The sequence below is a fragment of the Octodon degus genome, unplaced genomic scaffold, assembly GCF_000260255.1.
Source record: "Octodon degus isolate 3935 unplaced genomic scaffold, OctDeg1.0 scaffold00006, whole genome shotgun sequence".
NCBI classification, from domain to species: Eukaryota; Metazoa; Chordata; class Mammalia; order Rodentia; family Octodontidae; genus Octodon; species Octodon degus.
The window spans coordinates 22,016,406-22,027,146 of NW_004524582.1; the positions used below are offsets into that span (position 1 = coordinate 22,016,406).

At 44.0% G+C, this 10,741-nt stretch overlaps 3 pseudogenes; 1 reads left to right on the forward strand and 2 right to left on the reverse strand.

Moving 5' to 3' along the window:
- The first annotated feature begins 2,303 nt into the window (after positions 1–2,303).
- On the forward strand, positions 2,304–3,793 carry LOC105743241 (annotated as a pseudogene).
- Positions 3,794–5,522: 1,729 nt separating this feature from the next.
- Positions 5,523–6,822, reverse strand: LOC111818839 (annotated as a pseudogene).
- Positions 6,823–9,172: 2,350 nt separating this feature from the next.
- LOC101571116 lies at positions 9,173–9,582 on the reverse strand (annotated as a pseudogene).
- Positions 9,583–10,741: the final 1,159 nt, after the last annotated feature.

A 10,741-nucleotide genomic window follows, 5' to 3' on the forward strand; every position in this document is an offset into this window, starting at 1 on the left:
TTATAAATTGTGGTTGTTGGATATTCTATCCCAGCAAGAAAAAGCTGCCCAATACAATAGTACACTCAATAAATGAGAGTTGCACTAAGGAATGTAAACTCTGCGAGAGAAACACTTCATAACTGAGGAACTCCCTGCGAAATCTCTGTAGCCATTTCTCTAACATTAGTGGAAAGGAGTGCTGGAGACGCGTGGGTTGAGGGCCAGAAGCTGGTTCCTTTCATGAGAGGCCCCTGCCTTGGTCCTGGAGGCGCACACTTCTGTTTTCCTTTACGGACAGGAGGATCGCCATCATATTCAGTCAAGATCTTGCTCAAAAAAATTTCCAATTTACCTAAACGTAGCATTCTAAGTTTTGGGGGGACGTTAGCCAGTTAATAATCGATGAACTGAGAACATAAGATCAGTCCACAGTTTTTACCATATTTTAAAACCTTAAATAAATTCAGGCATAGCCACTATAACCTGCTTACAACCTTAATCAACCCAGAGGCAAGAAGTACTTCACCTTTCAGGCTAGCCTTCCATCCTCAAATGGTATGCATGGACACACACACACACACACACACACACACACACACAGCCACTTTGTGCAATTCCTCCCCATCACTTATAACCAACGCAAAGGCAGGATTAACAGCCTGTGCCTGCCTTTCCCAAAGCCTCCTTATTTAAAATTGTCCTTACCTTTGGGCCATGGACATCTTCCATTTACACCTTCACCTTGCCTCTGGAAGTTGTAGGAACTTGTCCTGGGCCCTGGTCATTCTGCCTCAGGGAATTCCTTGATTGCGAGTTGTGGGTGAATAATCACATTACCAAGACAGTGGTCCTGGTGTTTGACCTTCAGCCCAGAGAGATACAGTGAAGACAATGATGGTGACAGAAAAATGGCTTCTTTCTTCTTCGTAGGTTCTTTCATGGGCTACAAGTTAAATGGACAAATGACAGACCAACAGGAAAAGAAACACAAGGCATTGTATTTCCAAGGGTCCCACAAAAATACAGGAGAAAGGTGAGGTGGTGGGCTGGACATGGCAGTGAACGCCTGGAATCCTAAAGCTCAGGAGGTTCAAGCAAGCCGATCACTGGAAACTCAAGGCCAGCCTGGGGTACATACTGAGATCCTGCCTCAAAAAGCAAAAAGCAGTGAGCTAACTGAGGTTGATATACAATACTGAACCACAGAAAGGAGTAGGGCCTTGGGCTTCTGGGTAGGGAAGGTGTTCTGCACGGTGACACAAACTAAGAATGAGTCAGGAGAGGAAATGTGTGGTGAATAAAGTTGTCTGGTCATGTAAAGACTCCCAGTGATTAAAAAACGATCTGTGAGCAGCCTCCATTCTGGTGCAGCTATTTTACGAGTATAAATGGCCTTCATAGATGTGAACATCTTTCTCAAAGATACATTTTCAGAGCTTCTCATATCTGAAGTTTCTCTCACTCACCAGAGTAAAACATGCCAAAAAGTCTATCTGGGGAGGTATATTCTGGCTCCAAGGTATATTTTCGAGTGGTGTATTCTGAGCCCCAACACCTGAATATCATCATGGAAAGAGACCTGGTGGGCTACCACACAGCCACGCAGCACACAGAAGTAAAATTTTACTCCTGCCCTTTCCCTCCAAGGTCACTGGTGTGACTAAGAGCTCCTTACTTCCAAGTTTACAAGGTGCTACAATTTCCTAAGCTCGTGGTGCTGACCTGACTCTTTCTAAAAAGGTCCCCCCTCCATCCAGGGCACTGTCTTCACAGGGATGGGACAGTGTAACGCATCCTAAGTCCAAATGTTTCTCAGCCCTTATTAAACCACCCAACACTCTTATCTGCACTCAGCTCAAGAAAGTATGGCTAAGTGTTGCTTCCTGTGTGTGCCTTGTACTTCCCAATACAAATTCAGAACAGTTTCTTCAAATACACTCCCCACCTCAGACCTGCCTCTGTGATGCAAGCTTTAGCCAAAAAATAAAGATTAAAGATTAATTAGGAAAACTCTTGTCAGCCCAGATGGGACCCATTCTGCTCTGAGGGTCTTAGGCAGTTTGTCTAAGTTTTATTGCATAGTTTGTTTGCATGACATTTTAGAAGGCTGTTTTCCTGTTTCCTTTCATGAGTAAAGCTTCCCCTCCACCACCTCAGTGAGAGACACACAGCCTGTCCTCTTGAATTCCCTGGAGGAGTCGAGCCTGAGAGCTCAACATATATGGAGTGGATTCCAAGGGGAGTTCCTGAGAGTAGGAATGGGACCACCCAGTTGTAGTAGTTGCCTCCCTATGCGACTCTGAAGTCATGATCAGGGCAACATGCCTCCAAGTACTTGATCTTTCTTTCTGTCTGTCTGTCTGTCTGTCTGTCTGTCTGTCTTTTTTTCTTTCTTTTAAGGGCCCTCAGGATGCCTTCAGGGCAGGTCTGGTTTGGCTTAAGGAAGAGGGGATTGAACCACAGCATCCTCAGCCTGACTGCTTTCTTTCAGCAGGCACTTAAACACCTGAGCTAATGGGCAGGCCCCCAAACTTTTTCTTTTTTTTTTTTTTGGTGGAACCGGAGATTGAACTCAGACTCTTGCGCTTGCCAGGAAAGCGCTTATTCCACTGAGCCATCTCCCCGGCCCACTTGGTATTTCTTAGGGCAGGGAACTTACCATGGCCAGGGTCAGGTTTCCTAACCCCATATTTTAAGAATGGTTGCAAATTATAAATAGGATATCATGTCCACATCTTGTACACCAATTAACCAGTAGGAAGAATGTATGCAATGTGTTAATTATTGCAACTGTCCTACCAATTTGGTTTGAAACTGTCTCATTGCTATTTGTTTCTCAATAAAATTATGGGAAAAAAAAGAATGGTTACAAAGATATTTCTGCCAAAGTTCACAGACTGAGTAGGCTGAGTGCAAATGGAAACAAACTCTGCAGAGGATCTATGAGCACTTAACTCAAGAAATCTCTTGTCTGTCCAATTCTACCTCTAAAACTATAACTAGCTGACGGGTTCCCACATGCACTCAAGGGCTGTGTGTGAGGTTAGTTGAAGCAGATGTTGATGTTAAAGGCTAGCAGGCTGGAACCACTGCAACACACTGCGCTCCATAGAGACAGTGCCAGGCAAGTGAGAGCCGGATGGGCGTTAGAGGACTCTGTACCTCGCTGAGGAGAACAAGTAAACACGGGCAAAGGAGATCCTAAGGAGCCAAGAGGTAAGATGTCATCATACGCATTCTTTGGGCAAACTTGCCGAGAGGAGCACAAGAAGAAGCACCCAGATGCTTCTGTTAACTTCTCAGAGTTTTCTAAGAAGTGCTCAGAGAGGTGGAAGACCATGTCTGCTAAGGAAAAACGAAAACTTGAAGATATGTTAAAGGCAGACAAGGCTCGTTATGAAAGAGAAATGAAAACTTACATTCCTCCTAAAGGAGAAACAAAAAAGAAGTTCAAGGGCCCCAGTGCCCCCAAGAGGCTTCCTTCACCCTTCTCCTTGTTCTACTCTGAGTATCACCCAAAAATCAAAAGAGAACATCCTGGCCTCTCCACTGGTGATGTCGCAAAGAAACCTGGAGAAACGTGGGATAATACTGCAGCAGACGACAAGCAGCCATACAAGAAGAAGGCTGCTGAGCTGAAGGAGAAGTACGGAAAGGCCATCGCTGCCTAGCGGGCTAAAGGAAAGCCTGATGCAGCAAAAAAGGGAGTCGTGAAGGCTGAAAAAAGCAAGAAAAAGAAGGCAGAGGAGGAGGAGGGGAAGAAGAAGAGGAAGAGGATGAGGAGGATGAAGAAGAGGATGATGATGAATAAGTTAGTTCTAGTGCATTTTTTTCTTGTCTATAAAGCATTTAGGGGCCAGGGAGATAGCTGAGTAGAATAAGCACTTGCTCTGCCAAGTGCAAGGGCCTGAGTTCACTCCCTGGTTCCACAAAAAAATAAAAATAAAAATTAATTATTGGGCTAGGGAGATAGCTCAGTAGAATAAGCCTGCCTGGCAAGTTCAGTGTCCTGAGTTCAATCCCCAGTACCAGAAAAAAAAAAAAAAAAAAAAAAAAATCACCGTATAAAGCATTTAGCTCCTCTTTTGAAGCACAACTCACTCCTTTTGAAGCAAAAAAAAAAAAAAATTGAAATGTAAGGTTGTGTAAGATTTGTTTTTAAACTGTACAATGTCTTTTTTTATGTAGTCAATGCACTACTGAATGTGTCTTTAGACAGCCCTGTCCTGGTGGTATTTTCGGTAGCCACTAACTTTGCATGAAACCGTACGGGGGCTGTTTGGTGTGGAAATTTAAAGCAGGTTCTTGTTGGTGCACAGCACAAATTAGTTATATATGGGGACGGTAGTTTTTCATCTTCAGTTGTTTCTGATGCAGCTTATATGAAATAATTGTACTGTTAATTGAAATCACTCTGTAATTGCAAAAAAAAAAAGTTGCTATTGTTTTGTTGATGTCTGAGTGCTTCTAAGTAAATAGAATTTTTTATTTAAAAAAAGGACTAGGAGGCCAGAAGGAATCTAATATCTATTGATAGGGGACTGAGGAAATGCATTTTGTCCTCAGAGTGGAAAACATACAGCACCTCATGCGGTCTCAACTTGTAAGCACAAGACCAGTATCTTCGAGCAGGACGCAGAACCTGTGAGGAGTATGCTAGACTTTCAGTCCACAGTGGGAAAGGTTTCATATGTGCTCATGTATGTAATAGATGCATACAGTGAATGCTGCTGGGGTTTCTGGAAAGATGCATGGATCTGCAACAGTGGTTACTTCTGGAGAGTGTCCCTGAGAGTGTTCTCATATTCCCTGGAAACATTTTGAATTTTGTACATTTTGAATTTTTGTACATTTTGCTTCTAGAAATTTTCACTGTAGGGCTAGGGAGATAGCTCGACAGCCTAAGCACCTACCTGGCAAGTACTAGAATGCAGGTTAGATCCCTGGAGCTGCAGGAGAAGGAAAGAGGAGTTAACACAGAGTGTTTGGTTAATATGCAGTTTGTTTTGCAAGATGAAAAACCTTCTAAAGATAGATGGGGTTATGACTGCATAAAAACATAAACACACCTAACATGACAAAGTTGTGCACTTAAAATGATTATGTTTCATATTACATACGTTTTACCACAGTTTAACAAAATAAAAAGCAAACATTGATTTTTCTAAACTTAAAAAGTTCTGATCAGTTTTGCATGCCACTATCTTATAGTCAGAGCTACTACTTTGAAAATAACAATATACAGCATAATAACCATTGTTAATCTTTTATTATCTTCTATTGAAATTCTTGTATCATTGTTTTTTTTTTCTTTTTTTCTATTTTTTGTGCAAAGTACAGTTGTTTAAAAACAGGAGAAAGAGGCCATGGCCTCCATGGGACAGTGCCAAAGCACAGCCCCACATACTCAAATCTGGGGAGAGAGGGCCTCACGCTCCCAAAGGTCTAGGGCTGGCAGGCAGGGACATGGGTCTTAAATGTAGCCTTCAGGGAAGAGAATGGACAGTCTTGTAGGAGAGACACAGGCTGGAGGGGCCTGGTCAGGATGGGGCCGTGGCTTCAGCGTCATCCTGAGTCCCACACCTAGGAGAGTCCTGGCAGCCCAGGACCTGGCCCAGTGATGTTTCCATACAAGCAGTCAGGTGTGTGGCCAGCGCGCAGTAATCCAGCCCATTGTGCATGATGTGGTCATGGTACTCCAGCAAAATGGTCAGGCAGTGGAACAGTGTGAAGGGCTCCCTTGGCCCAACTCCTGGGGTGAGGGGCAGGCCCACCAGGGCTGGGGTTGGCAGGGACTCCCCAAGGCCTCATGGGAAGCTGACCTCTTGCATGTGTGTATGTGTGTGTGAGTGGTGGATCCTACAGCCATGTCGCCAGTGGGAGGGCCTCTGGGGTGGAGGGCAGAGATGGGATGATGGGGAATCGGGTCAGGAAGAGGAAGAGAGCAGTGGGCCTGGGTGGTTCAGCAAGGGCTCACAAGGACAGCAAGGTGGGGCAGCCGGGCCTGAGGCTTCCCTAGGGTCCCATGTTATCCCTGAGTTGTTGGATCCCATCCAGGATGGCCTGTCTCAGAAGACCTCTCACGCACATGCAGGCACACACACAGGCACGCACACACACACACACACACACACACACACACACACACCTGGCCAGACCTGGCTAAGTGGTCTACCACATCTTTGAAGGTACTGCCGCCAGTGGGCCTCAGCGTGTGCCTCTGTGGCACAGGCTGCCCCCTGTGGCTGATGAAACCAGGGTCTGCCACTCTTCGTGCTCAGGATGATCGGACAGGGAGTGATGGGGGGAGTGAGCTCCGGGTGACCTCAAGAGTGTGAAGGGCATCGTCAAAGGCAACACCTGCTTGAGCTCCAGCTGCAAGCAGCAGCAACAGCAGAAAAGGTCATCGGCGCCTGCTCCTGCAGATGCTTGCAGAAGTCGGCACGCCGTGTCGCAGCAGCAGCTTGAGGTGGGCTAATTTGGGTGCGATGGCACGGCCATCAGAATGGAAGTTGGCAGCGGAGTGCTCCATGATACCGCAAAAGCAAACCAAGGCACGGCCTCATGGTCCGCGCCGGCAAGGATGGGCGCGGCCGGGTCGCTCAAGCACTGGCAGCAGGGCACCCGAGGGTGCGTGACCGCGGAGATGGTGAGCAGGTCCTGCGGTGCCCACAGGTGAGGCCGACCTCAGGCCCCGCGGTGGGCAAGGTCGGTGCGCAGGCCGTCCTCGCGGAACGCGCTGCCCTGAATCCCAGGCCCTTGGGACTCGCCCGCCGCACCCACTCGCTCTTGAGCCGCTCGGCTCAGGACTCTTGAAGGCTCGAGGCTCACGCAGTCCATGCCCATCAGGATGCACGTCACCAGCACCGCCACACCATCTGTCAGCCAGGGCTCCACAGCACCGCCCTAGATCCGCGGGTGCAGCTCCTCAGCACCGGACAGCGGGCCTATATTAGATATAGATATATAATATATATTTTATTTTATTTTATTTTGAAGAGTAAAAACAAAAGCAAGAGCAAAGATCAGATACCAAGACAGAAACAGGGTAGCATACAATACAAATGTTACAGATTTTCAAAACCAGAATAGCTGATCAACAATGGTGATATATTATCTATTTTTATTGTCAAATCTGCTGCTCAGAATAACAGATACAGTCATGAAAGATTAGACATATGGTTGAATACTTCTGCTTGTTTTCAAGAAATCTTAAATTTTTGTTCCTGTCTTTTTTCCTTTCATTACCTTTTTTAAAAAATTATTTTAAAGAGAGTAATTGGTACATTAGGAATGGTACACATTTAGAAGACCATGGTGACAGGTATTGAAGTACAGTTTTTGTATTAAACATTGCTATGCCCTAATTAGATGCTTAATTTAAAGATATCAGCATACAGAATTAGTCAAGATGAAATTTTGTACATTAACTGCTATTTTCAAGAAACTAATGATAATTCTTAGTGTAATCCCTTCAGCTATTCTGTGTATGTACTTGTATGCTTTTTCTTATCTTTTTTTTTTTTTTCCTATCTTTTCTCCTTTCTCTCCTCCTCATTGTTTAATCCTTAAGTTCTGATTCTTTCCATTTCATGGTATCTGTTATACCTTTCAGGTTTTATTTCTTCTTTTGGGTTCTTACACTAGTATGATATTTACACAGGTAGGTCTGGTTTATTTTACTTATGAGTATAACCTCTACTTGCATCCACTAACCTATGAAAGCTTTAAGTTTATCTTTCCTTATGGCTGAGTAATACTTTGCTGTATAAATCCATTCCTCAGCTGGTGGGCATTTTGATTGTTTCCAAGATTTGGCTGTGACAAATGGTGCTGCTATAAACATGGGTGCACATATAACATTTATGGTATGATATTTTCAGTTCTTTTGGGGAAATACCCAGAAGTGGAGTAGCTGGATTGAATGGGATTTCCAGTCCTAGTTTTTTGACGAGTCTCCACACTGATTTCCATAGTGGTTGTACCAATCTACATTCCCACCATTGGTGGAGAACGGTTCCTTTTTCCCCAAAGCCTCTCCAGCATTTGTTATTAGTTGATTTCTTTATGATAGCCATTCTTTCTGGGGTGAGGTGGTATCTCACTGTTGTTTTAATTTGCATTTCTCAAATGGCCAGTGATGTGGAGCATTTTTTCACATACTTATTTGCCTCTTGTATTTCTTCCTTTGAGAAGTGTGTATTCATCTCAGATGCCCATTTTTGGAATTGGTCTTCAAATTTTGGGGCCATAATTTGTTTTAGTTCTTTATATATTCTAGATAGAAGACCTTTGTCTGAGTGATTATTGTTTTAGATTTTTTTTCCAAATTTGTGGGTTGTCTCTTCACTTGTTGGTGATTTCTTTTCCCCCATAATTTTATTGATAAACAAATAGCAATGAGACAGTTTCAAATCAAATTTGGTGATTTCTTTTGATGTACAGAAATTTTTCAATAAGAGGTCCCAGTTGTTGATTCTTTCAAGTATTTCCCATGCAGTTTGACTTTCATCCAGGAACTGTTTGCCTACCCCTATATCTTCAAGATTTCTACATACTTTCTCCTCCAAGAGATTTAGTGTTTCTGTTTTGGTGTTTAGATCTTTAATCCATTTTGACTTTAGTTTAGTGCATGGCGATAGACACAGGTCTAGTTTTAGTTTTCAGCATGTAGAGAGCCAGTTTATCCATCACCATTTGTTAAAGAGGCTATCTTTCTTCCAGTGAACATGTTTGGCTCCTTTGTCAAAGATAAGGTGGCTGAGTGTGTTTGTACTTGTATCTGCATCTAACCTGTTCCACAGACCTTCAGGTCTGTTTTTTGGGTTTTTGTTGTTGTTGTTGTTGTTGTTTGGTTTTTTGTTTTGTTTTGTTTTGTTTTTGGCAGTACCATGCTGATTTTATCACAGTAGCTTTATAGTAAAATGTCAAGTCCGGGATTGTAATGCCTTCTGCCTTGCCTTTGTTGCCCAGGATTGCCTTTGCTATTCTAGATCTTTTCTGGTTCCAAATAAATTTTAGGAATGTTTTCTCTAGGTCTGTGAGGTATGTTCATGGTTTCAATAGGGAGTGCATTGAATCTGTATAACAGTTTTGGAGTGTAGCCCTCTTCACAATGTTGATTCTTCCTATCCAGAAGCAAAGAATATCTCTTTTTTTTTTATTTTTAATGATAGAAAAAAAAAAACACTTAAAACTGGAACTTCTGGAAGAACCACTTGTTCTTGCCTGTCTTGTATCTCTCCTCGAACTTGACCTTCGCCTCCCACCAGGCCTTGCACTTGAGGGTTGGGTCTCTGAAGACATCCTTGCTGACTACCATCTTGTCCAGGGGGATGTTCACAGAATGCCTTGTGGGCATGAGGTGGTTGTAGTTATAAACCTTCACAAAGGACTTGATCTTTGACCTCTTGGCGATTTTCTTCCTGCCCATGGCGGCTGTCACTTTGCAGGGATAGCAGTCAAGCCCAGCCACCAGAGCATGGCTGGAGGAGCAGCTGGAAATGCCACCATCATGTTCCTCATGATGACGGCCTTGTGTCTGGAATAGCATCTAGCAAGGACCAGCACCACTTTCCCCGGTTTCATGAGCATGCCCATTGCAACAGCGCCAAGCCGCAGTTACAGCAGAAAGCTTTTTCCATCTTCTGAAATCTTCTTTGATCTCTTTTTTCAGAGTGCTGTAATTTTCATTGTACAGATCTTTTATTTCCTCCCATTTCTTCATTGGACCCATCCTGCTTCTCACCCCTCCTCCTCAGCCACTGCCACTTGGGTGCTCTAGAGCCTGCAGTCCAAGGACGTGGAGCCATCACCACCACACTACCAGTGGCTGGGTGACAATCAATTGTTGGTCCCCACTGCTGTGCAAACCCTGTAGGGCAGGAGCTCACAGCCCCACCTTGTGTGCCAGGCCAGGCACAGAGAGCACCCCTCGACCCTGCCCCCCAACTCTCCCACCTGTCTCTTTTTTTCTCCTAGTCTACTCTGCTACATTTGTTGTTTTTAGTGCTGAGTTGCTCTGTTTTATTTTATTTTTTCAAATTGCACAATTATTTTCAAAATAAAAATCAATTTTACTTTGTAACTTTGTTTTTAGGTTTGTTTGTAGTTCAATGTAGCTCTGAACTCACTATGTAGCCCCAGCTGGACTTCAACTCACAGTGATCCTCCTGCCTCCACCTCTGGAGTGCTGGGATTACAGGCATGAGCCACCAAGCCCCACTTACCTCCTAACTTTGAAGGTTTTGTGTATGTTGCACGGAGCAAGAGGGTGTTTCAGATGTCGGTTTGCAAGGTACTTGTGCCACTAGAGTCAAGTAAGAAACTGGTTTCTCTGGAAGTGGGGTGGTTAGATTTTTTTTTTTAATTTTATGGCGCACACATGAGGGCACACACACAAGTAAGTGTTCTCAGAAGCTTATCACAAGTGGTAATCAGTGTCCACGTCATCTACAGATTACGGTTGGTCTCAGCTTCTATTTTCCCTTGGGAGTTTTTCACCCATAAGTAAACTGCTATTCTATTCATTGCAATAGTTCTGACAAAGAATCAATACATCAGTGTCACAAATGCACCTACACTCTGACTCACTGACCACATTTCTAGAAATTTATCTAATACAAATATTTCTGCCAATGTAAGAAATGACGGGTCTACCAGATGATTCATTGCATTGTTTATTTTAAAAAGGATTGCAAAAACTCAATGGAGACGACCGAGGGCCGCGGGATCCTGAACAGACCCAGAGCGCAGGCCC